At 44.1% G+C, this 25,779-nt stretch overlaps 1 long non-coding RNA gene across 1 annotated transcript; it reads left to right on the forward strand.

The window, feature by feature from the left end:
* Positions 1 to 2,513: 2,513 nt before the first annotated feature.
* On the forward strand, positions 2,514 to 13,303 carry LOC121273928. Its single transcript, XR_005942128.1, has 3 exons — positions 2,514 to 2,843; positions 12,198 to 12,400; positions 13,236 to 13,303. It is a non-coding gene; the product is annotated as an uncharacterized LOC121273928 (long non-coding RNA).
* Positions 13,304 to 25,779: the final 12,476 nt, after the last annotated feature.

Genomic DNA, 25,779 nt, shown 5'->3' on the forward strand with positions numbered 1-25,779 from the left:
AGAAAGAATATCATGTTGTTTTGACTCAGTATCCAATATTCCCCTGAGATTGTTCATTGCTGCCCCAATGTCCAGGGACACATGTTACATGGTGTATAGCAAGTACTGTAGATGTTGCTCATCTTCATAATTCACAACACTATTCCTGATGTTGATGAGCTGTCTCACTTTCTTTCCCATTAATTCCATTTGCTGATCTATCAGTAATGGACTTGCTGCCATCTCGAACAAAACTGTTTTCACCACTAAGGCTCCGCTGGTATTTAATTGTCTTCAAGACATCATCACACTGGGACTGGATGACAACATAAGAGTCCATTGTTTCTTCATGATCCACATCAATAACAAGAGGAAATATTAATAAACCTGAGCACATTATCTAGGCTGACACTCCAGGGTGACACTGAGGGACTGCTGCACTGTCAGAGACAGCATCCTTCAGATGGAACTTGTGGAGGCTCTGGTCACAATCTTCCAATCTTCCTTATATCGTAGTGGTGTCAAAGCACTGACAGATTGTAAATGTTACACCCCTGTTCAAAAACACAGCAATTCCAGGACAATCAGTTTCACATCAGTGGTGGGGAAAGGTTGGAGACAATAATCCTGGGCTGAATCAATACTTGGAAAAGTATGGATTATCATTTCCAACATATGTTTTTAATGCCGACATTATCCATGGATCCCAAGGTGAAGAGAGGTTCTCTGGGAGGCATGGGGAGCTGGGACTTGTCCATGAGAGTAACAAAAGGTCTGAGAACTGAAATAATCAAGAGTTAGAAAGGATATAAGATCCCAAAATGGAGCAGTCGGTAACAGGATATCAATTAATCTCCTTTTATCCTGGAGGAATCAAGGACTCAGCATACTGTGTGCTTGAAACAAAGCTGATTTATATAACAGGAATGAAGATATTAACCTCCAGCCCAGTTATAGGGATTATTATCAGTAAAACTGGATCAGTTCTGCATGTGACTAATAGAAGAAACGTGCATGTTAAGGGAAACAGAGGTAAATATAAATTATTTCCGCTGGCTAGGCAGTCTAGGAATAGGTGGTGTAGTCTAAATGTTAGAACCAGACCCTTCAGGAGTGCAATTACATAGAATACACAACATAGAAACAGGCCATTGAACCCAACCAGTCCATTCTGGTGTTAATGCTCCACTAGAGCCTGCTCTCATCTTTCCTCATCTAAACTTACTATTGTAACCACCTATTCCCTTCTCCTTCTTGTGTTTCTCTAAGTTCCCCTTAAATAATATTAGATGTGACTCCACAATTGGACAACACTCACTAAACAATCCTGATTGTGCTAAGAATTACTTGAACAACTAATTTAAGATTATCAATCGGGCTCCCACTGTGGCTCACTTACACATGCTAGAAGCTACATATAGGCCCACACAGGGCCCTGTCCTTTCCAAAAATTAAAAGAATACACCCACACATTGTGCTCTTTTTAACTAAACATAAACTAAATCTACTCTGGGCCCCATCCACTGACTGTAAATCTTTTTCCATAATCTGGCGATGAGAATTGCCCTCTTTATTCAGGCTGGTAAGATTTAGGTTCAGGAGTCACAGATTACCCAAAAAGGGGGCTGAGCTCAGAAGCGATTTGAAAGTAGTTTATTCAGAAGCAACAGTTTAAATATGATGCGTAAACTAAATAGGTGGGAAAAACACATGACCTGTGACGGGTGAGAACAGTTTACTGGTCCCAGAGGACAATGGATGGATGATACAGAGCCAGTGCTGGTCTCTGTAGCTGGTGGTGACAGTCTCCTCTGAACGGTTAACTGGTGTGAGCCAGAGTGTGGGTGTTGTGCTGAAGCCAGTATGGATCACTTCAAAATCTCTGTGCTTTTGAAAGCCTGTTTTAACCTTTACACAGACAGTTGCTTTACGGATGGGTCATGAGTTCCAATTGTATCAGTGTTAGAAATATCTTGCTTCGGGGCCTGTGCTAGAAAATATCCCTGGCAGAGATAACAGGCCTGTCCTGTGTTTGTCAGCCAGCAAGCTGCTATGGAAACTTTCTTCATAAGAGAGAGAGAGCTATTTCTGTAATATTCTAAACACTTTTGAAAATTTTATAAGGTTATTAGACAGCGATTTCTTATTGGACTGAACTTGTCTCCATTCCCATGCCGAGGGGATTTCTGTACCATGTGCGAACGGGATAACATTTGGGAACTCTCGATTCTCCACTAATTCCCATTCCCCTTCTTTCTGCTGGATAATGGAGGTGTCACTGTGAGTAATGTGCAAGTCAGTAAGAATTGTCAGCAAGGATTAATCAGCACTTTCTAATTGGAGATGTTAATCAGTGGAACGTCTCAGACGCTGAATTGTAGAGTTTAGACCAAAGATCAATTTAGGATCGAAGTAAAAGTTCAGAATCTTGTTGTAACCTAATTTCTGACGAGAGTTCCTGAATTATGGGGAAAGATCAGAGACAACGGTTCTTAAAGAGAGACTGCAACCCCAAGAACACAATCAGTTATAGATACAAGATATTAAACTCCAGGCCAGTTACAAGCACTGTTAACATCAGAAACAACCCCAACTGTCAGAATGAACATGGTTCAGTCCTGGATGTGATTAACAGAAGCAATGACAGCAGAATCCAATCCCTACAGTCACTTATGAACTCGCTGGTGTTTCAGCAGGTGGGATGACTGAGTGAATCCCTTCCCACACTCGGAGCAGGTGAATGGCCTGGCCCCAGTGTGAACTCGCTGGTGCACTTTGTGGTCGGTTGAAGACCTGAATCTCTTTCCACAGAAAGTACAGCTGAACGGCCTCTCCTCGGTGTGAATTCGCTGGTGCTTCAGCAGGTCAGACAATCTAATGAATCCCTTCCCACACTCGGAGCAGGTGAATGGTCTTTCCCCAGTGTGAACTCGCTAGTGTGTTCGCAGGTTTGATAAGTGTGGGAATCCCTTCCTACACTCAGAGCAGGTAAATGGTATCTCTCCAGCGTGAAACCGCTGATGAGTCAGCAGGTGGGATGACTGGGTGAAATCCTTCCCACACTCGGAGCAGGTGAAAGGCCTCTCTCCCGTGTGAACCCGCTGGTGTGTCAGTGATTTTCCAGCTAGGATGGGTAATTAAATCCTTTCCCACAGTCCTTACATTTCCACGGTTTCTCTATGGTTGTGCCTATATCTCTGCAGGTTTGATGATCAGTTAAAGCCTTGTCCACACAGAGATCACGTTTCCAGTTTCTCCCTGCTGTGAATGGTTTGATTTGTTTTTTCAGGCTGTGTAACTGTTTAAAGCTCTTTCCACTGGAACACTCTCACTTAGGTGTGTCTCTGTCTCAGTGCTTTTCGAGTCACACTAATGTTTGAAAACTTTCCCACAGACAGAGCAGACAAACGTTTCTCCTTCCACATTCAAAGGTCGACTGTACTCAGGTCCTGATGATCTGAGTGACTCTGTCAGATCTTGATGTGATGTTTGGTTTGAACTTCCCATCTGCAAGGTGTCCCCTTCTTAAACCCTGTAAAAGGAGTTTACAAGTCATCACTGTAAGCACAGGATAGAAATTCAGAACAGACAATTCTAGCTGCCATGGAACATGTTTTCCTCTGTTGTTCCCCCAAAGCAGCAAATCCCTGTCCCACACTCTCCCTCCTCCCTGTGTTGAAATCCAAACAGAGTTTTGGACAATTATTTCTGTATCTTTTTAACAAATTTCAACAAATGGAGATAACAATATGTTTGATCATTCATTTCAGTCATTACTCGTGACAAAACATTAATCTGAAACCCTCGACCGACCATACTGAATAGCAGACGTTAACCTTGTGTCCAAAACTTACTGTGTGGTGGTTTAATGAGCGACCATGAAGGTGGTTTCTCCAAACCTCCCAGGGTTTCCTTCCTTCCTTCTCTCCCTCTCTAAGTTAAACCTAGGATCATTCTCATGGCCCATTCTGGTTGCTGCTTCTGTTCCTGATGATTAATTAACCCCAGTTAAACACTGAGAAGACTGAACACACTGTTTTCCGTCCCTGCTCCAATCTCCATTCCCTTTTTAACCAACTCCATCCCTCTCCCTGGGAACAGTCTGAGATTAAACCAGTCTGTTCACAACCTTTGTGTTACATTTGATCTCGAGATGAGTTTCTGACCTCATATCTGTGCCATCATAAGATCGCCTGTTTGCACCTTCATAATATCACCCGACTTCACCCTGTCTCAGTGCATCTGCTGCTGAAACCCTCATCGCTGCCATTGTTACCTCCACACTCGACTATTTCAACACACTCCTGGCTGGTCTTCCACATTCTACCCTCTGTAAACTTGTCTGCTGTCTGTGTCTTCACTCACAGCGAGGCCCATTATTCCCTTCACACCTGTCTGCTTCCTGACCTTCATTGTCTTCTGGTCAAGCAACAATTAGATTTTATAAAAGCAAAAAACTGTGGATGCTGGAAATCCAAAACAAAAATAAAAATAAAAATACCTGGAAAAACTCAGCAGATCTGGCAGAATTTGCGGAGAGCAACACAGTTAACGTTTCGAGTGTGTATGACTCTTCAACAGAAGTAAGTAAAAATAGAAGAGAGGTGAAAGATAAGCTGGTTTAAGGGGGGGGTGGGACAAGTAGAGCTGGATAGAGGGTCAGTGATAGGTGGAGATAACCAAAAGATGTCACAGACAAAAGGACAAAGAGGTGTTGAAGGTGGTGATATTATCTAAGGAATGTGCTAATTAAGGGTAAAAAGTACGACAAACAAGGTACAGATAGCCCAAATGGGCGTGGGATGAAGGAATCGAAATAGGCTAAAAGGTTGAGAGAAAACAATGGATAGAAATACATTTAAAAATAATGGAAATAGGTGGGAAAAGAAAAATCCATATAAATTATTGGAAAAAAAGGGGTGGGGATGGAGGAGAGAGTTCGTGATCTAAAACTGTTGAACTCAATATTCAGTCCGGTAGGCTGTAAAGTACCTAGTTGGATGATGAGGTGCTGTTCCTCCAGTTTGCGCTGAACTTCACTGGAACATTGCAGCAGGCCAAGGACGGACATGTGTGCATGAGAGCAGGGTGGAGTGTTGAAATGGCAAGTGACACGGAGGTCTGGGTCATGCTTGCAGACAGACCGAAGGTGTTCTGCAAATTGGTCACCCAGTCTGTGTTTGGTCTCTCCAAAGTAGAGGAAACCGCATGGAGAGCAACAAATGCAGGAGATTAAATTGAGGGAAGTGCAAGTGAAATGCTGCTTCATTTGAAAGGATTTTATAATTCTCATCATTGTTTTGAAATCCCTCCATGGCCTTGTCCTCTGCAAGCATTAGGAACATGTCCAGGCTCGGTGCCTGTTATTGAATTAAACAAAAGCATAGAGGACAATAGCTCCCTGCTGTCGTCTCCATGGCAACTGACTAGCCAACCAATCAGCACCTTTTTCTCAAGCAGTAGAAATTACTGTTCCCTTTGAAATTTGATATTTGTGTCTGTGTCCTGATGAATGAAAATCTTCGATAACATGTCTCCTTTTTCAGTCATGCTCAAGTTCTGTCCATCCAAGTGACTGTTTAAGACTCTCCTTAAAACTCTTTGCCCAAGCTTTTGGTCACCTGTCCTCATATCTCCTTCTTTGTCTGGATGTCATACTTTGTTTTATAATTTCCCTGTGAAGCTCACTGGGATGATTTATGATGTTAATAGAAGTTGTTGTTGCTTCTGACTGTGACCCTGATCTCCTGTTTTACAACAACCCATTGATTTCACACCATCTCCATCTCTGATTCATTGTCCCTCCTGCGGGTCATTCATCCGGGTCTGCAGCCTCTGTAAACATGGCGCCCACGCATGCGCCCTGTTGGACGGTGCCCCTTACTAAGATAAAAACAAAAAAATTGCGGATGCTGGAAATCCAAAACAAAAGCAAAAACAGAATTACCTGGAAAAACTCAGCAGGTCTGGCAGCATCAGCAGAGAAGAAAAGAGTTGATGTTTCGAGTCCTTATGACCCTTCGACAGAACTTGAGTTCGAGTCCAAGAAAGAGTTGAATTATAAGCTGGTTTAAGGTGTGTGTGTTGGGGGCGGAGAGATAAAACAATGGATGGAAATAATTTAAAAGTAAAGAAAATAGGTGGGAAAAGAAAAATATATATAAATTACTGGAATAAAGAGGGGTCAGAAAGGGGGTGGGGATGGAGAAGAGAGTTCATGATCTAAAATTGTTGAACTCAATATTCAGTCCAGAAGGCTGTAAAGTGACTAGTCGGAAGATGAAGAGCTGTTCCTCCAGCGAATCGGAGTGAATGAGGAGGGGAGCCAACTGGAAGTGAGATGGGCAGTGCGGGTTCTGGCTGGGGCTGAAAGCAGTCAGATAGAAAGTCCAGAGGAAGAAAAAGAGCCGAGTGCAGGAGAGGAATAGAGTCGGAGGGTGGATTGGGAGGGTTCACAAACACCCGGTGTACGACTCCAAACGTGGATTAAAAACTCCCGGAGCTGAGTTTACACTGAGTGTTTGGAAACTCCTTTTCCAGGGGGTTAGAAGGGGAGGATTTACACACAGCAAACTAAAACCAAGAGAAATGTTTGTCTCTCCTCAGTTTCTATCCTGGACGAACAGTGATGGATTTTTTAATAATCTCCTTTTTACAGCATATTCAATGGGAAGGCTTTGCAGATGGGGAAACTCAAGCCAAACAGCACATCAAGACCAGATGCAGTCAATTGATTCTTCAGAACCTGAATATCATCAGCCTTTGACTGTGGGAGGAAAAAGATTTTGCCTGTTCTGTTTATGAGAAAAGATTTTAAATATCAGTGTGACTGGAAAAGCACTGAGATATTCAAACTCCTGGCTAGACTGCACCTGACCCACTAATTATAGCACTGAAAGAGGGCATTCAGCCTATCGAGTCCATGCCAGCTCTCTAGAGCAATCCTGTCTGTTACATTCCCCTACTCTATCCCAAAGCCCTGCAATTTTATTTCCCTCAAGTGCCAAACCAATTTCCTTTTTAAATCTTTGATCATGTCAGCTTCCATCCCTCATAGACAGTGAGTTCTGGGTTATTACCGCTCATTGTCTTAAAAGCTTTTCCCTGCATTTACCCTGTACCTATTTTCCATAATCATGAATCTGTGTCCCCTAATCCTTGTACCATCATCTAATGAAACAACTTTTTCTGTATCCACCTTACCTAAACCTATCAAAACCTTGTCCACCTCTATCAAATCTCCCCTCTACTCCGTAACTCCAAGAAGAACTCCAGCTTCTCCAATCTAACTTTGTAACCCAATTCCCTTTTTCCTGGAACCATTCAGGCAAGTGCCTCCTGCACCTTCTCAAGGACCCTCACATCTTTCCTAAAGTATGGAGACTAGAACTGGATGCAATACTCTTGTTGTGACATAACCAGAGCTCTATAAATGTTTAGCCTATTTTCCCTGCTTTTATACATCATGTATCTGTTTATGAAGCCCAAGATCCCATTTCTTTTGCTAACTACTCTCTCTATGTTTCGTGTCACCACCAAACATCTGTGCACTTCTTCCCCCAGATCCCCTTGTCCCTGCACACTCTTTGCAACACTACCATTAAGTATATTGCTGAAAAAGATGTTTTGTCAAAGCTTTTTGTCTTGCTCTTATCAGGACAATCGCTAGAATACCAATGTCAGGGGAAGCAACAACTTTATATTGTAAGAGAAGAGTGCTGATTGGTTGGCAGGTGGACGCTGTCAGATGGTGAGCTTTTACAGCATTTTCTGTTTTTTATACAGACTTCCAGCATCCGGTGAATTTTCACTTAAAAGCAAACTGTTTCTCCTATATTGTTCTGCGGTCTCTCAGCTTTCCACCTAACTTTGTAATCTCAGCTGAAGGTTATCCATAGGCTCCAACAAAGATTGAACTCACAACCCCTGAGTTACAAGACCAGCAGAGCATCAACTGAGCTATGGAGCCACCTGCTAACTTAAAGCAGGGTGAAAATGGACCATATTCAGTAAAACGAGGCAGAGGCTGAACTCCCAGGTGGATGACATTTGATAGACCTGAAAATGTCTGAGAGGGAGAACAGGAAGTTAAAAGATGCGACATGAAAGTGGCAGAATTTGATGTGTGTCAGTTACTTTCAGTGATGAATTTCTGCCATGTGTCACCTTGTCAGTTTCACAGGAGCCGCAGGGATGAGGTTGGTGGCACCTGGTTAAATGAGGAATAATGTGGACTGTAGTCAGCAGGATTCAAACCTACAGGGGGAAACACCAATGGATTTCAAATCCATCACCTTAAACATTTAACCGTGACTAACAGCAGCTCCAGAGCTCAAATGTGTTCCTGTCAAATCAGAAATGGCTGGAAAATAAGTCAATTGGCCCATCGTGTCTGTGCTGGCTCTCTGGAAGAGCAACTCAACCAATTCCACACACCTGCCTTTCCCCCACAACAATTTATATTTGCATGGCCTCTCTGCGTTTTTCCAAACAAAATAAAGGACCACAACCCGCCCTATATTAAACTAGAGTCCCCTCTTGTTCTCCGAAAGGGAATTCCTAAAGTTCCCCAAAGTGGGAATGTGACTTAAACTGTGGCAGCGCTGGGATTTGGATCCACTCCTCCAGAGACTGGATGAAACCCAAGTCCAAATCTTCATGTTATTGGGTCAGGAAAACTTTGTTAATTAAGGGAAACTGTGCATGGATTCTGCAGAAACTCCTCCTTCAAAAGTGAATTGGACAGTTACTTGAAATAGAGAAAACTGAGGCTGATGGAAAAAAAGAAGCTGTCACAGAAGAGATGAGCTAATGACCTTCCAACATGTTGTGCCATTTGATGTTGACATTGTTGATCAGTCTGTCTCCAGCATTCCTAATGAGAACAGCCGAATTCTATTTCTTCAAAACAAAGACCCAAAGTGCTGCTGCGGAACTGCATTGTAGTCAGGTGTACTGGGCTCCTTATTAATGGAGTTTCTGTAGTGTAGTGGTTATCACATTCACCTTAGGTGCAAAAGGTCCCTCGTTTGAAACCAGGCAGAAGCATTATTGAAATTTGCTCATTTAAATAAAAGGAAAAGCTGTGTTGCTCCTTGTTGTTGAATTCAGTGTCTCACAACTGGATTACACTTGCTCTTTGCCGGGTAACAGGAGAGTTGTTGATTTCTGTCCTTTTTTGTCACTTAAGGACCCAATGACAACCCGGGACTGTGTAACAATGAACCCTGCTCCAGCTAACAGCAATCGCTGTTGTCATTGGGTGAAGAAGCCATTTGTGTCCTATATAAACATATCCTTTTGTAGGAGAAAACTGTCCCTGGTGAAAGAGATGTGAAATGAAAATAAAAGGCACAGATAGCATGGATAAGCCGGGCTGTAAAGTTGCAAGTCTGGGGGTCTGGTGGTTAGGGTTCAGTGCTTATAAATGTCATGAGAATGATTAATATAAATGTGCATTACTTCTCGATTGAAAACTGGAGTCTAAAACCAACCCCCTGAGACTGCTCGACCATGCTATCTCCACTCAATGCACACTAACCATTGCCTTGATTGGTGTTGGCACTGAATTACAACATAACCAACATAACCAATAGGGGCAAGATAGTCCATTTTACCCCCGAGCCCCTCATAGTATCAGGTCCAAAGTTACCCCACAGATAGAGGCCATTCAGCCCATGTCATAGCAACATAGGGCTCAGGAACAGGAGCAGGACCAGGCCATTCAGCCCTTTGAGTCTGTTCTTCTGTTCAATAAGATCATGGCTGATCTGGTTGTGGGCTCAACTCCAATTTCCTGTCTGCTGCCATAAACCTTGACTCCCTTGTCTATCAAAAATCTGTCGAAGTCTGCCTTGAATAAATTCAATGATCCAGCCTCCAATGCTTTCTGGGAAAAATAATTTCACAGACTAACGAACCCCCGAGAGCAAAAAAAAACTTCTCATCTCCATCTGAAAAGGGAGACCTCTTACGCTTCTGGAAACTAACTCGCCTGGTCCCAGTCCCCTGCCTTTTTCCTGGAGACCTGGATTTTCTGCCCAGTCCTCTTTTGAAATCCCCGATTAAATCTGCCTCCCCCACACTCTCAGGTATTGCATTCCAGATCCTAGCCACTCGCTGTGTAACAGAGAAACCCCTTTTGAATTATCGGCTTCAGGGCAATCAGAATATTTGGTAACAGACAAAACACCGAAAGGTTCAAAGGGAGAGGGCAACAGTTGTAGGAGAGCTGGTTCCCAGTGACATGGAGGTGTCTGCAGTAAGTGGGATCAGGCGGTTTCCATGTATCCACGATGAATGTCCCAAATTTAATTTTGGGAGAATGAAACTGATAGAGAACAATTGTTATTCTGGTAGCAGCAATCTGAAGTTTTAACTCACTGACCCCCTGCTTTAGGGTATCTCGAAGAGTGAACTTTCATCAGTCTCTGTTGAACAATTGATCAGTTCATTGAGCTGTGAACTGAAAAAATCGGTGGTTTGAGGCCACCCAGGGGTGAACCTGTTGTCGTTTTCTCCCCATCAACATTCATTACCACACAGGTCTGGCTGGCTCTGTGGCTCTGAAAGTACAGAAAAATATCGCCCAATGTTGCAAGCTCGACTTTTACCCTCTGAGTTCCCGCACCAATCTTCATTTCTGAACATTCATTTCAAAGTATATTCTGAATATTCAATTTAAAGAAAATAAATGATCCTGTACCTCCAAATGGCCCAATAGAAATCTATGAAGTTATTGGATTCAAACAAACGCATCCATTTTTCTCTCTTACTCAGCTCCACAGTGAGTGAGACAGGAAAATGCAGAAATTTTCCAGCCCAACACTCTCCAATCAGCCGCTACCAGAAGAAACATTTTTTTAAAACTGTTATTATTTTGCTGAATTTTATTTTGAGAAAGAATGAAGACTCAGGGAGGTGGTGGCTTAGCGGTATTGTCACTGGGCTAGTAATCCAGAGATACAGGGTAATCCTTTGGGGGCCAGGGTTGGATTCCTACCTGTAATTGAAAGTCGAATGTTATAAGAACCCATCTGGTTCACGAAAGCCCTTTAGGGAAGCAAGAATGACCCCAGCCTGGTTCTGTTTTTGTTCTATTTCCCAGTGCAAGTTTCGTGACTGTTTTCGTGAATGAACAGAAATACGAAAACTCTCGAGTGTTTGGATGGATTAGATTCAATGTAACTGATCATAAACTCTGTAGACAGAGAGTTAAAACCAGGGAAAATGGGAAGCGGAAAACCCCAGTGGATTTGGACTCCAACGCCTTAACCATTCGGCCATGACGACTGGCCCTCTGCACAGTTTAATGTTGTTGGCATAAACTCATAAATTCCCACAGCAGAAAAGGAGTAAATTCGGCCCATCCTGTCTGAAAGAGCAATATAACTAATTTCATAATCCCACATTTTTCCCCACAGCATTTTATATCGATCCTGCCCCTCCTCGTCCTTCCTGTTAAAATGAAACACTTCACACAAACGCCTACAATAGAATTTGAGCTGGCACGTGTTCGACCTGCTGTTCAAGCTGCTCATGTACAACTTTCAATTTCCAAAACCCACCAACCTCTTCACTGCAGCTCCTGTGAAACTGACAAGGGAACACATGGCAGAAATTCATCACTGAAGATAACTGACACAGATCAAATTCTAAACACTTCGATGCTGCAGCTGTTTCTGCTTCTGTCCCTGCCTCACCTCCAGCTCACTTTGCCCGTCAAGCTCCCAGGTCAATTAGTTGCTTGATGCAACTAATTATGTTAATCCAGAATCCCTGTAAAAGGTGCAAGAAAGATTTACTGGAGTGAGCCAGAACTTAAAAGTTCAACATTCAAGAATGATTGAACAGGTGAAACACGTTTTCTCAGGAAAACAGGGTGAGGGATGACCTGATCAAAGCTATTAATATTAGAAAAGGGGTTGGAAGATGTTTCCACTTGCAGATAGACAAGAATGAATCTAACTTAGTCACCAATAAATCCAACGTCCATTTCAGAAGCAACGGCTTTGCCGAGAGTTAAAGGCTGAACATGATAGAAATACTTGGCATATCTAGGAATTTCTGTAGATTGAAAGCCAGGGTTATGTTTTCAGGTCTGTGCACTGACTCAGTACAGTTCTGCTGAAAAGTCACAGGCCTAAAAGGAAAAATATGTCTCTCTCCACTGATGTTTAGGCTGTTTAGAATTCCAAAATGTTCTGTTTTTATTTCAGATTTACAGCATCAATTATCTCTTTTCTTTGGATGAGAATGTAGAACACATTTCCAAAAGGATTTGAGATGCAAGTCTGAGCTGCTCACTTCTGGGTAAAGTCACACAGTGAAAACATCATTCACCAGCTGAATGTGGAAATGATTCACTCGATCATCTGATTAGTTAACACAGCAGCAGTCACATCTGATGGAGAAAATTCAGGTAGTTCATGTGTGCAAAGTTTGGTCACCAGTCACCAGGGGCTTTAAAAGTTCAAAAGATTTAAGCCATATTAGGAACATTCTTACAGGCAAGGCAGAGTTTAAATGTTCAGTGTGTGGAAAGAAAGATAACTTCCTCATCTCACCTGCTAAGAATCCAGTGAATTGACATCTAACTGTAGGGTTTTTTTCTGCTAAATATTACAGCCAGGACAGAAGTATGGTAGAGGCGTGTGCACTTTGTTGCCTCAATTGATTTAATAATTTTATATCTTGACCCTAAATCTTCAGTCATCCTCGGATTATCAAAAATAATTTTGCATGCAACAGTATCGGCTACGAATGGCGGACCTGTCACCCAGCAGTCACAGCGGGGGAGAATGTGCCCTATCCAGAGCCCCAGAGATTTACGCATGCGTGTTGCGGTATTTGTTTGGCACCTGCGCATTGCGGTCTCCTGCCTGAGCATGCGTAGCGGAGTGTGTAGGGAAGTTTCATAAACACTTGGTACAGGCCGCAGAGCCTTAATAAGAAACTACCGGTCCCGCGTTTGCAGCGAACAGACCGGAAATGGCTGCATCTCCCCCTCTGCTCGGACCGGGGGTGCGGCTGTGCAGCAGAGCGCATGCGCGATCATCCTGGTCTAAGTAGCAGGAGGAGAGAATGTTGTGAATTTCCCTGTTGGACTGAGGGATGGATTTTGGAAACTCCTTTTACAGGGGGTTAGAAGGGGAGGATTTACATACAGCAAACTCAAACCAAGAGAAATGTTTGTCTCTTCGCAATTTCTATCCTGGGCTGACAATGATGGATTTTTTAAAATATTCTTTTTACAGGATGTAAAATGGGAAGAATTTGCAAACGGGAACCTCAAACCAAACATCACATCAAGATCTGACAGTCACTCGATTCATCAGGATCTTAATATTATTGGCCTCTGCCTGTAAGCATTGATTTCCAGCTCATTCAACCACTCACTGTGTAAATCCCTTTCCTCACACCCCTCCTGTTGATCTTGCCTCAGTCTTAAATCTGTACAGTGTCTTAAAGTCTTAAAGCAGTCTGGTTCCGCCTCAGTTGTCAGGGAGAAGGATGGAGCCGGTGATCAGGGAGTGGACTTTGTAGTGGGGACTGATGAAAATGGCTTCAGTCTTCCCAATATTGAAATGGAGGAATTTCTGTTGATCCAGACAAGTCAGGATAGTGTATGACGAGGAGGGGATTGTGGAGGTGATGGTGTTCACATACACCTGCTATCCTGGCCCTTCTAGGTGGTGGAGGTTGAGATTTCTGGAGACTTTGTCAAAGTTCTTGTTGTGAAGGTATACCTTCACCCGCTGCCTCTCCCACCTCTCTCTCCCTCTCCTCCTTTGTAGGCCCAGACCGGGTGGCAGGTTCCCTTCCCTGAAGGACATTCTTGAACCAGTTGGGTTTTTATGACAATCCAGCAGTTTTCATGGTCACCTTTTCCTATTTCCAGCCCCACAAATTTCCAGATTCATTCAGTTCAATTTCACAACCTGTTTTTGTGGGTTCTCTCTCACTCCCTTTTTTCTGTTTTGATTCAATTTCACAGGGTATTAGAAGAGGAGGATTTGCAGTCGGGAAACTGAAACCAAACATCACATCAGGATCTGACGGAGTCGCCCAATTTATCGTAACGTAAATATCATTGGATTTTGAACATGCAAGGAAAAGGCACTGTTCACAGTGGGGAGACACCGTGGAAATGTGGGAAGGGATTCAGATACCCATTTGAGCTGGAAAATCATCAGCGCACTCACACTGGGGAGAGGCCATTCACCTGCTCCCAGTGTGGGAAAGGATTCACTCAGTCATCCAACCTGCAGATAAACCAGCGAGTTCACACTGATAAGAGATCTTTTAAAAGCTCAGACTGTGGGAAGTGCTCTAAATTTTCTGAGGAACTGATGTCCCATCAACGTGTTCACACTGACGAGAGACCGTTCAGGTGCTCTCACTGTGGGACTGGGTTCAGACGTTCATGTCATCTCACTGGACACCAGTGAGTTCACACTTGGGAGAGGCCTTTTCAATGTCCAGACTGTGGGAAATGCTATAAAAGTCCTGGGAATCTGATGTCCCATTAACGTGTTCACTCTGACGAAAGACCTTTTACATGCCCAGACTGCGGGAAGAGGTATAAAAGTTCTGGTGAACTGATGCATCAACATGCCAATCTGATGAGAGACCGTTCAGGTGCTGGGTTCAGACGATCATCTCACATCACTGAACACCAGCGAGTTCACACTGGGGAGAGGCCGTTCACCTGTTCTGGGTGTGGGAAGGGGTTCGCTTGCTTATACCATCTGCAGAGACACCAGCGAGTTCACAAGTAACTACACTGATTGGATTTTGCAGTTAATCACATCCAGGACTGAACCATGTTCATTGGGGTCTGTTTCTGCTGATGTTAATAAGCTCCAGGTCAGTTATAGGGAGTAATATTCTGGATAAAAGTCAAATAAATCAGCTTTGTGTTAAACTCACCAAGTGTCAAGTGTTTTTAATCTCTCAAACACAAGTTAGTTCCTTTTGAAGGGCTCTTCCTCACCCCCGTCTCCTCCAAGCTCAACTCCAACAACAAGTGTGAGGAGCTCATGGGGCAGAAAATTACGCTCGGCGGGCGAGCGTCCCGACATCATCGCGCAGTCCCGCAATATTTCACCATCAATTAAGAAGACTGTAAGGCCACTAAGAAGTTAATTAAATTCAAATTTACGCTGCCCATCGAAGCTAATGGTTGGCGGGTGGGCGAAAAGGCCAAGCGGCCTTTACCTTTTTCAGGAAACCTCATCCATGGGCAGGACGAGGTCGCCTGAAGCAAATCAAATTTTACACTTGAATTAAAAGCATGAAACAAAAACAGAAAATGCTGGAAAAACAAAGCAGATCTGACAGCATCTCTGGAGAGACAAACAAGAGTTTTGCTTCTTTGCAAAGTATTTTGCTCTTATCTTATTTAATTCACTGCCACTTCTCTTCCAGGAACGCCTACCTTGAAGAAGTACTGATCTTGCAGTATTTTGCTTTTATCTTATTAATAAAAACATATCCCTGCTCATGTGACAGAGTGACATGAGGGGACATGTTTCATAACCTGTATAAAATCTTAAATATATTTTTTTCAAGTCATTCCATCTCCCTGAGACAGCTCTCTGCCTGAGTTAGATTATGTAGCTCGCTCTCGCGTGCATGCACAAAGGTCACACTCGCCCAGATTGTACTCCTCCCCCCGCCCGCACAGGCAGTGCTGAGCACTGCTGCTCACGTTTCACGCAGCACAGGCTTGAATAGGACCCCAGCATGAAATTGCCTTCCAGGCCTGATTGCAGGCAGCGGTCAGCTTCCCGACTGCCCCACTCACCCCCGCCAAGCCCACACGCCAAGGGCAAAATTCTGCCCATGGAGCTTGTTTGTCACTAAGATTGAGACAATCCGATCAGCTGCCTCTGCTGCTTCCCTCCTTCTACTCATCCACCGGGACAAACTGTCTCTAAAATTCCCCCTTGTCTGAACCCTGAACCCACATCTTTCTCCAGTTTCTCTGCCACCTCCCCTCATGCCCTCTCAGTGCTCATCTTGTCCATGAGACTCACTTTCTGATGTACTGACCCCACTCTCACTGAACCACTGATCATCCAACTTCCCCATGTTAGCTGATATTATTCACAATTTTGTCTCTCTGTCCCCTGCTACTGTCCCTCTCACCTTTAAATCCACCAAACTGACCAATCCTAAAAAAACGATCTCTCTTTGCCCCCTCCTATCTCTCATCTACACGCTGCCACTCAGTGACATCATCCAAAAGCACCGTGTTAGTTTTCACATGTGCACTGACAACACGCAGCTCTACCTCACCACCATCCCTCTCCATTCCTCCACTGTTACTAAATTATCAAACTGCTTATCCCACATCCAGTACTGGATGAGCAGGAATTTCCTCCAATTGAAAATTGAAGACAAAAGCCATTGTCTTCAATCACCACTACAAATTCCACCCTGTAACTACTGAGACCATCCCTATGAGTTATCATAAGGATACATTGTCCTATGTTTATCAAGCCAGGAATCTTACTTCCTAAACAAGGGAGAGAGAGAGAGCTATTTCTGTCATGTTCAATACATTTCTGAAGATTTTATAAGGTTAATTAGATGGTTATTTCTCACAGATCTCCACACCTTTCTGACTTCTCACAACTGATTTCTGACTAAGCTCACTATTTCTAAGCTACGAGCTTGTTTTCCTAATTTCTTGATGACAAACCATAAATAACAAACTAAAGCTACTAGAATGATCAGAATCAGCAACACAAACACTTGAGCTGCCACCAAGAATAAATGTCAAAACTTTTCCACTAAAATGTGATAACTATCGACTTAGATTCATCCTCCCCATCTGCTGATAATCTCACACAATTCTAGATTATTGACAAAAGTTCATGCACGGACTTTAAAGATTCTCCAGCTCACTGTTCACTTGCACTCACCTTGTGGATATTTTCTAAATCCAGATTCTATTCCCCTCTTCAAATTAATTTGACTCACTTTGATATGTTCAATGTGTTTAATTCTTTCCTGAATGTTTGAGAGACAACTTTTCTGTGGAATATGTGTTCATGTCTTGATAATTTAAAACGTTGTTTCATTCTACTGGCCACAGTAATCACTCGTTCTGTTTTTTTCATTCATTCATGGAATGTGGGCTTCGCTGGCTGGGCCAGTATTTATTGCCCATCCCTAGTTGTGCATGAAAAGGTGGTGATGAGCTGCCTTCTTGAACCACTGCAGACCATGTGCTGTTAGGAAGGGACTTCCAGGATTTTGACCCAACGACAGTGAAGGAATGGCAATATATTTCCATATCAGGATGGTAAGCGATTTGGAGGGGAACTTCCAGGTGGTGGTGTTTCCATCTATCTGCTGCTCTTGTCCTTCTAGATGGCAGTGATCATGTGTTTGGATGGTGCTGTTGAAGGAGCCTTGGTGAATTCCTGCAGTGCCCGTCATCAAACCCCATCTCCTCACATCCATTTTCCAGCACTTGGCCCGTAGCCCTGTTAGCTGTGGTGTTTCCAGTGTTCATCTAAATACTTCTTAAATGTTGTGAGGGTTCCTGCCTCTACCACTCCCTCAGGTACTGAGTTCAACATTTCACCTGGGCCTGGGAATTTATCCACTTTTAAGGCTGCCATTAGAGACTGCATCTCAGTTAATCTGAATTGTCTGAATCTGGGGAAGGGAGGGGGAGATTCTGCCAACAAATGGCTTGAAAAATAAGAAAGACCAAGTCCCAGCTCGTACCATCCACACCTTATGATAACATAGTTATGGGATAATCTTGAGGATGGACAGAGTTGTATTAGAAGCATTTCAGAGAAGGTTCACTCAGTTGATTCCTGGGATGAAAGTGTTGTCCTTTTTTTAAAAATTCATTCACCGGATGTAGGCTTTGCTGGCAGCTTCCAGATAACCCCCACCCTCTGGGTGTAAAGAAAATCCTCAAATCCCCTCTAAACCTTCTGCCTCTTACCTTAAATCTATGCCCCCTGAGTATTGAACCCTCCACTGAAGAGAAACATTTCTTCCTACCCACCCTATCTATGCCCCTCATAATTGTGTGCACCTCTATTAGGCTCCTCAGCCTTCTCTGCTCTGAGGAAAACAACCGCAGCCTATCTAGTCTCCCTTCATAGCTGAAATGCTCCAGCCCAGGCAACATCCTGAGTGAATCTCCTCTGCACCCTCTCCAGTGCAATCACATCCTTCCTATGTTGTTGCAAACAGCACTGCACAGAGTACTCCAACTAATGCTTTATACAGCTCCATCATAACGACCCTGCTCTTGCATTCAATGCCTCAACTAATATGTTGACAATGTTTGACACAAAGCTGATTTATTTAACCTTTATCCAGAATATTAAACTCCAGCCCAGTTACAGGAATTATTAACATTAGCAGAAACAAACCCCAACTGTCGGAAAGAGCATGGTTCAGTCCTGGATGTAATTAACAGCAGCAATAACAGCAGAATCCAACCCCGGGAGTCACTTGTGAATACACTGGTGCGTCTGCAGGGTGGATGAATGACTGAATCCCTTCCCACACACAGAGCAGGTGAACAGTTTCTCTCCAGTGTGAACTCGCTGGTGTGACAGCAGATCCAGTTTGCTTTAATAGCTTTTCACGCAGTCGGCACATTTAAAAGGTCTCTTTTCAGAGTGAACACGTTGATGTGAAGTGAGCTGGGTTAGTTGAGTGAATCCCTTCCCACACTTGGAGCAGTTGAATGGTTTCTGCCCAGTGTGAACTTGCTGGTGTGTCAGCAGAATCTTTCTGCCTTTAAAGCACTTTTCAAAGTCAGAACTTTTAAAAGATCTCTTGTCAGAGTGAACAAGTTGATGTGAAGTGAGGGTACTTATCTGAGTGAATCCCTTCCCACAGTCAGTGCAGGTGAATGGCCTCTCTCCAATGTGAACTCGCTTTTGTGTCAGCAGGTTGGATAACTGAGTCTCTTCCCACACGCAGAGCAGGTTAATGACCTCTCCCCAGTGTCAACTCGCTGGTGTATCAGCAGATTCCTTTTGCTCTTAAAGCTCTTCTCATATTCGCTATACTTAAAAAGTCTCATGTCCGAAGTGATTGAGGTGAAGTGAGGTAGGTTAGGAGAGTGAATCCCTTCCCATGCTTGGAGCAGATGAAAGGCCTCTCCCCAGTGTGACTGCGCTGATGAGTTTCCAGCTCAGATGGGGATCTGAATCCTTCCCCACCGTCCCCACATTTCAATAGTTTCTCCATGGTGTCGGTGTCACCCTGTCTCTCCATGTTGGACGATCAGTTGAATCCTTGTTCAAACACACAACACTTGCACAGTTTCTCCCCGCTGTGAATGGTGATTTTTTTTTTCAGATGGCGTAACAGGTTAAAGCTCCTTCCACAGTCAGTTCACTGGAGCACTCTCACTTGGGTGTGTCTGTGTCTCGGTGCTTTTCCAGTCACACTGATGTTTGAAATCCTTTTGCACAGACAGAACAGACAAATATTTCTCCTTCCACACTCAAAGATCAATGATATTCAAATCCAACGTAGGGAATTATAGACCAGTCAGCCTGACATCGATAGTGGGTAAAATTCTAGAGTCCATTATGAAAGATTTAATAGCTGAGACTTGGTAAACAGTGGCAATATGGGACAGAGTCAGCATGGATTTACGAAAGGGAAATCATGCTTGACAAATCTACTGGAATTTTTCGAAGATGTAACGAGTAGAGTTGATGAGGGGGAGCCAGTGGATGTGGTTTATTTGGACTTTCAGAAGGCCTTCGACAGTGTCCCACATAAGAGAATAGCGTGTAAAATTAAAGCACTTGGGATTGGGGGTTGTGTATTTATATGGATAGAAAACTGGCTGTCAGGCAGGAAACAAAAAGTAGGAATAAACAAGTCTTTTTCCAAATGGCAGGCCGTGACTAGTCGGGTACCATGGTGATCAGTGCTGGGACCACAGCTATTCATAATATATGTCAATGATTTAGATGAAGGAACTAAAGGTAATATCTCCAAATTTGCAGATGACAAAAAGCTGGGTGGGAGGGTGAGCCGTGAGGAGGATGCAGAGATGCTTCAGTGTGATTTGGACAATCTGAGTGAGTGGGCAAATGCATGGCAGGTGCAGTATAATGTGGATAAATGTGAGGTTATCCAATTTGGTAGCAAAGACAGGAAGGCAGATTATTACCTGAATAGCTATAAATTGAGAGAGGGGAATGTGAAACGAGACCTGGGTGTGTTTGTACACTAATCGCTGAAGGTAAGCATGTAAGTGCAGCAGGCAGTAAAAAAGGGAAATGGCCTTCATAGCGAGAGGATTCGCATAAGGGGCAGGGGTTTCTTGCTTCAATTATTCAGGACCTTGGTGAGACCACACCTGGAATATTGTGTGCAGTTTTGGTCTCCTTATCTGAGGAAGGATGTTCTTGCTATAGACAGAGTGCAGTGAAGGTTTACCAGACAGGTTCCTGGGATGGCGGGACTGACATATGAGGAGAGATTGAGTCAGTTAGGATTATATTCGCTGGACTTCAGAAGAATGAGGGGGGATCTCCCAGAAACCGATACAATTCTAACAGGACTAGATAGAGCAGATGCAGGAAGGATGTTCCCAATGGTGGGGGAATCCAAATCAGGGGTCAAAGTCTGAGGATACGGGGTAGACCATTTAGGACTGAGATGAGGAGAACTTTCTTCACCCAGAGAGTGGTGAGCCTGTGGAATTCGCTACCACAGGAAGTAGTTGAGGCAAAAACATTGTATGTTTTCAAGAAGGAGTTCGATATAACTCTTGGGGTGAAAGGGATCAAAGGAAACGTGGAGAAAGCAGGAGAAGGCTATTGAGTTGGATGATCAGCCATGATCATTATGAATGGTGGAGCAGGCTCGAAGGGCAGAATGGCCTGCTCCTGCTCCTATTTTCTATGTTTCTATGTTTCCTGATGAATTGAGTGACACTGTCAGATCTTGATGTGATATTTGGTTTTAGTTTCCTATCTGCAAATCATCTCCCTCTTGTACCCTGTAAAAAGAGTTTACAATAATCTTCACTGTAAGTACAGGATAGAAATTCAAAGCAGAAAATTCGAGTTTCTTTGGTACATTCTTCACCCAAAAATGTGGACCACTCAAACTGAAAGAAGTTCAAATCAGCAACAAAGTCCCAATAAAAGCAAAGGGAACGTTCCTAACTAAACCAGAATGTTGTTTCCAGTGTCTATGAGACACTCTGTACCCTGACGTGCCCACCGGATGTGGAAGGTATCAAACGCACTGGTGGACACCACATGTTCCCTCTCCAGGGATACCCGGGCATGGACAAACCCACGGAAGAGAGGTCGGCAGCCAGTGTGACCACGCCGATGTGTGTCACCCATTCTGGATACAGAAATTCCTGTTTTAAACAGGCCAATGAACAGTTACAGGAGAAGATTCTCTGATTTATCCACCACATCCCCTCTACCACTTCCCCCCACCCCACCCCACACTTCGATTTTGGAGTTGATGGCATAGAGAGAGGAACATTGTGATAGGCTAAAGGGATAGATGGATAGAGCGAGACAGAGAGAGAGAGAGAATAAAAGAGAGAGAGAGGGAGAGAGAGACCAAAAACTAATTGAAGAGGAGAAAATGAGTCAGATTCCATGTGGCAGATAAACAGAATTTTTTTAAGTATATACTGCTTTGACAGTTAGTGGTCTTAGAAAAGAAAAACAAACATGTGATATCTGATCAGGAAAGAGGGAGCTGGTTGAGGGGCTGCAGTTAGTTCAACACAATCTCAGTAAATGGAGCAATACACAGACCTGCCTCCCATGCGGGTGAGCGGTAGCAGCAGGAACCACATGAAAACAGGAGATTGTGGAAGGTCCAGCAGTGTCAGGATCCAAGAATACAGGACTGACAGAAGTTATTTAGCCTATCAAGTCTGTACCAGCTCAAAGACCAACCCAGTTCATCTCACTCTCCCTCTTTCCCTGTACCCATAAGACCATAAGACATAGGAGCGGAAATTAGGCCATTTGGCCCATCGAGTCTGCTCCACCATTCAATCATGGCTGATAAGTTTCTCAACCCCATTCTCCCGCCTTCTCCCCGTAACCTTTGATCCCCTTACCAGTCAAGAAACTATCTATCTTGGTATTAAATACAGTCAATGACCTGGCCTCCACAGCCTTCTGTGGCAATGAATTCCATTGATTCACCACTCTCTGGCTAAAGAAGTTTCTCCTCATCTCTGTTCTAAAAGGTCTTCCCTATATTCTGAGGCTGTGCCCTTGTGTCCTAGTCTCTCCTACTAATGGAAACATCTTCCCCATGTCCACTCTATCCAGGCCTTTCAGTATTCTGTAAGTTTCAATCAGATCCCCCCTCATCCTTCTAAACTACATCCAGGATAGACCCAGAGTCCTCAAATGTTCCTCATATGTTAAGCCTTTCATTCCTGGGATCATTCTCGTGAACCTCCTCTGGACCCTCTCCAGGGCCAGCACACCCTTCCTGAGATACGGGGCCCAAAAATGCTCACAATATTCTAAATGTGGTCTGACCAGAGCCTTATAAAGCCTCAGCAACACATCCCTGCTTTTATATTCTAGTCCTCTCGAAATAAATGCCAACATTGCATTTGCCTTCCTAACTACCGACTCAACCTGCAAGTTAACATTAAGAGAATCCTGGACTAGGACTCCCAAGTCCCTTTGCACTCCAGATTTCTGAATTCTCTCCCCATTTAGAAAATAGTCTATGCCTCTATTCTTCCTACTAAAATGCATGACCTCACAACTCCCCACGTTGAATTCCATCTGCCACTTCTTTGCCCATTCTCCTAACCTGTCCAAATCCTTCTGCAGCCTTGCCGCCTCCTCAATACTATCTGCCCCTCCACCTTTCTTTGTATCATCTGCAAACTTAGCCAGGATGCCCTCAGTTCCTTCATCTTGATCATTAATGTAAAAAGTGAAATGTTGTGGTCACAACACTGACCCCTACGGAATTCCACTAGTCACCGGCCGCCATCCTGAGAAGGACCCCCTTATCCCCACTCTCTGCCTCCTGCCAGACAGCCAATCTTCTATCCATGCTAGTACCTTACCTCTAACACCATGGGCTCTTATCTTACTGAGCAGCCTCCTGTGCGGCACCTTGTCAAAGGCCTTCTGGAAGTCCAAGTAGATAACATCCATTGGCTCTCCTTTGTCTAACCTACTCATTACCTCCTCAAAGAATTCTAACAGATTTGTTAGTCATGACCTCCCCTTGATGAAACCATGCTGACTTTGCCCAATTTTACCTTGCATTTCCAAGTATTCTGAAATCTCATCCTTAATAATGGACTCTAAAATCTTACCAACGACCGAGGTCAGGCTAATCGGCCTGTAAATTCCCATCTTTTGCCTCACTCCCTTCTTAAACAGGGGGGTTACATTAGTGATTTTCCAGTCCTCTGGGACCCTCCCTGACTCAAGTGATCCCTGAAAGATCACCACTAACGCCTCCACTATCTCTTCAGCTATCTCCTTCAGAACTCTGGGGTGTAATCCATCTGGTCCAGCTGATTTATCCACCTTCAGACCTTTCAGTTTTACTAGCATCTTCTCCTTGGTAATGGCTACCATACTCACCTCTGCACCCCGACTCTCTTGAACTTTGGGGATGTCACTCGTGTCTTCCACTGTGAAGACTGATGCAAAGTACCTATTCAGTTCCTCCACCATTTCTTTGTTCCCCACTACTACTTCTCCAGCGTCATTTTCCAGCAGCCCGATGTCCACTTTTGCCTCTCTCTTACCACTTATATATCAAAAAAGAACTCTTGCAATCTTCTTTTATATTACTGGCTAGTTTACCTTCATATTTAATCTTCTCCCTCCCTTTTTCCTTTTTGGTTGTCCTCTGTTTCTCTCTGTAGGCTTCCCAATCCCCTGGTTTCCCACTGCTCTTCGCCCCCCAGTTGTTCACCCTAACAAAGGCCTGAAAGGTTGACTCTTTCTCTCTCTGAGCAGCTGAGTATTTCAAACATTTTCTGTTTGATTCTTGGGAAATGAATTTGCTGAAGAAGTAACCCCAACCACCTGCCCTCACGCATCAAATATAAAATTATTAAACAAACACCGACCCCACCCCCATCATCCAATATAAAAGGAGTTTTGTTTCAGAAACAAATACTTCTGTACAGGCTTTTCATTCTTGGTGTGTGGGCATTGATAGCAAGTCTATTAATTATATTGTGCATCCCCAGTTAGTCTTTGTACAGGTATTGATGCGCCACATTGACACACTGTCTAGTGAAGCTGCTCCCACAAAGTCATGACATAAAATCCTGAGATCCACCATTTTCACTCAGCAATAAAGGAGAAGTGAGAATATGCACAAGACAGGATGGTGTGTGACTTAGATGGAAAGATGGGGATAAGGGTGTTCCCCAGCATCTGCTACTTTTCTCCTACGTGGCGTAAACCTTTGGGTTTGGAGGTTCCATAAAAATTCCGGTTGTGTTGCTGATGTATAAAATCCTTCCCCTTCACCTTGACCCATCTCCCTCTCTCTCTCCTTAGGTAGAGACACAGACCAGGTTCCACTCCCGTGCTCTTGCTGGCAGTATGAATTGAATTAATAATATTAGATGGTTGGCGCCAATCATAATCGGAGCTCGGAATATGATTTTATATTTAACAATGTCACGATTTAATGGCGCTGCAGTTACCCAACATTCACCGAGATGGAGAAAATACTCTATCTTCACTGCGGGATATAGGTGCGCATGCGCATTGTTAGGTTATGGCCGGAGCATGCGCATTTGCGGTGCTGGGAAGAGAGACACGGTCTGGTCGGATCAGGGAGGAGAGCAGAAGTCGAGTTGAGCCAGCGGGCAGGTGAAGGCGAATGGAACTGGCGAGCGGGTGGAACGACTTCATAAATATATACTACAGGCCTCAAACCGGGAATAGGAAGCTTCCGACCCCGCGTTTGCGCCGATTTGGCGACAGCGGCGTTTGTCACGATATCAGGTCCGATTGACGGCCGCCATCTTTATAGGGAGCAATGGGCAGCAGTGCGCATGCGCGGCCGCCATCCTTTTAGGGGGCAATGGGCAGCAGCTATGACCATAGTTGGAGCAATTAAAATTAGGAACTGTCAGCAATCCGGAATGAGAGAAGTTGAAGATCTCTGGTGGGGGGGGGGGGGGGGGGGGGGGGGACTGTGAGACTGGAGGGAACAAAGGAATGGATGAGAGTTTCAGCAGCAGATGAGCTGAGACTGGGCTGGAGTTGGGTGAGGTTACTGAGGTGGAAATAGGTGGTCTTGGTGATGTGGATATGTGGTTGGAAGCTCATCTTGGGGTGAAATATTTCACCACGGTTGTGAACAGTCTGGTTCAGTCGCAGACAGTTGTCAGGGAGAGGGATGCAGTCGGTGTCTAGGCAGTGGCGTTTGTCGTGGGGACTTAAGACAATGGCTTCAGTCTTCCCAATATTTAAATGGAGGAAATTTCTGTTCATCCAATACTGGATGTCAGACAAGTCAGGGTGATGTGTTAATTGAAGGGGAACTTGGAGGTGACAGTGTTCACATACACCTGCTACCCTAGATCTTCTAGCATGTGGAGGTTGAGGGTTCGGAGGATTCTGTCAAAGTTCTGGTTGAGTTGCAGAGATATAAAATCCCCCTGCTTTACCGGGTGCCTCTACCACCTCTCTCATTCTTGCTCTCTTGCACTCTTCCCAGAGTGTCCAGAGTCTTGTGTACACCCAGACCAGGTGGCAGGTTCCCTTCCCTGAAGGACATTAGTGAACCAGTTGGGTTTTT

Source organism: Carcharodon carcharias (genome assembly GCF_017639515.1).
Source record: "Carcharodon carcharias isolate sCarCar2 chromosome 27 unlocalized genomic scaffold, sCarCar2.pri SUPER_27_unloc_3, whole genome shotgun sequence".
Classification (NCBI taxonomy): Eukaryota; Metazoa; Chordata; class Chondrichthyes; order Lamniformes; family Lamnidae; genus Carcharodon; species Carcharodon carcharias.